At 23.7% G+C, this 1855-nt stretch overlaps 1 pseudogene; it reads right to left on the bottom strand.

The window, feature by feature from the left end:
• Nucleotides 1-867: 867 nt before the first annotated feature.
• On the bottom strand, nucleotides 868-1404 carry LOC122853662 (annotated as a pseudogene).
• Nucleotides 1405-1855: the final 451 nt, after the last annotated feature.

Raw genomic sequence — 1855 nt, 5'->3', positions numbered from 1 at the left:
CAAATGAGCCTTCTTCAGTATAATTATTATTTATTATGAGCGAGTGACGTCATATTAAAACGAAAAACTTAACCGGTAATAAAGAAAATAATAGCGCATAAAGAATGATCCCACATAAATTCAAAAAAATAATTAACAAAATTCAACTAAAAAAACTAATACAAGGATATAGAGAATATAAAATCAACAAAAAGATATATGGAATTGATATTTATGTTGAAAAATAAAAAACAATTAATATAATATAATATAATAATTAATAATCCATATAGAATTTTCAAATGATAAAATTAATATTAAAAAAAATAAAGCAATGAAAAAAAGCAACCAGTAAAATTTGAGATAATTAAGTTGATCACAAAAAAAGAATGGAATATTTTATTTTAATGAAATTTTGTTTGTAAGCTGCACATTAATATATTTTTCATGTTTTTATTGACGTTGATATATTTATTGTATACAATACAATACGACAAACTCGAATATATATGAAACAACGATGTATAGTTTATAGTTGTACTAATAAATAACAGCTACAGCCTAGATCCAATGTCTGTATGGATAAATTTTTAAAAACTACAATTACAGATTATAGCGGATCGAACACAGATATAACTTCAACAATAAAATTTCCTTGGATCATTGAATTACCACCATCGACCTGGAAAAAATCATAAAATAATGACAGAGAAGGTGTGAATTTTGATAATAAATGTGTTTTGTTATTCTTGTTTTTTTTTATAAATAATAATTATCTTGTTTATCTTATAAACAATAGTGTTAATAATAAATCAATTGAAGACAATTATTGGAATATTTTTTTTTTATCTTTCAAACAAATAAAATGGAGTAAGAGGGAAAAAAAACTTATCTGCAAAGAGTTGCATCAAGCTGAACCAACCATGAAACTAAAAGTTTCATTTTTCCACGATAATTTGATTCATCTGTAACTTGATTGTGCTCCAAATAAACTCTTTGAAGTTTTTTATTGTGTTCCAAATTTCCAATCGCACTCCAATCTTCAATTTTATTGTTATTCATCTAAAAAATAATATAAAAATAGTATAAATTAATTTGTTAAAATTAAGCTTTCGTTTTAGAATTAATTTTCATTGGGTAATTATAATTACCCAAAGTTCTTTCAACAATTTCATATGACTTATTCCTGCAATAACAGATATCTGATTTTTAGCCAAATCTAAGGCATTTAAATTTTTAAGATTATCCAATCCCTTGATTGTTTTTATTCCCTTTTCAGATAAATACAATTGTCTCATTAATTAAATTTTCAATTTTGTGAATTCTGTTACTTTGAAGACTCAGCACATCCCAATTATCAAGATGATTTATATTTTCAATTTTAGTTATCTTGTTTTTAGCCAAAAAAAGTTCTTTTAAATTCATTAAATTGCAATTGGAGATTTGATTGATATATCAATGGGACTGCATCAATCACAACATTACTTACTGATGATATTGTTGCACCTAACTGTAAACCAATACCGAATGGTCAATTGTCGTCAATTAGTATTGACAATGATCACAATTTCTAAATGATAAATTAGTTTCTTCATATTACTATCTTTTGACTGTAAACTTATTTGATTTTTATAACTTTGAATATTGTAATTATTAAGATGACCCTGCAAAAGTAGTAAAGCAAGTTCTATTATTTTATCAACAATTATTGTTTTTTTTTTAAATATTTTTTTTAAACAAAATTCCAATCAATCATTTTGGATTTTTTTTAAATTCATCAACACTTAAAAAATATTTTATTTTAAATGCTTGACAACACACTGCTTTGTCAAGAGTTTCTCTTTGTTCAATCATTGATTGATTTTTCTTTTTTTTT

Source organism: Aphidius gifuensis, linkage group LG1, assembly GCF_014905175.1.
Source record: "Aphidius gifuensis isolate YNYX2018 linkage group LG1, ASM1490517v1, whole genome shotgun sequence".
Taxonomy (NCBI): Eukaryota; Metazoa; Arthropoda; class Insecta; order Hymenoptera; family Braconidae; genus Aphidius; species Aphidius gifuensis.
The sequence above is the reverse complement of the archived record's forward strand: the minus strand, read 5'-3'. Positions and strand labels throughout refer to the sequence as shown.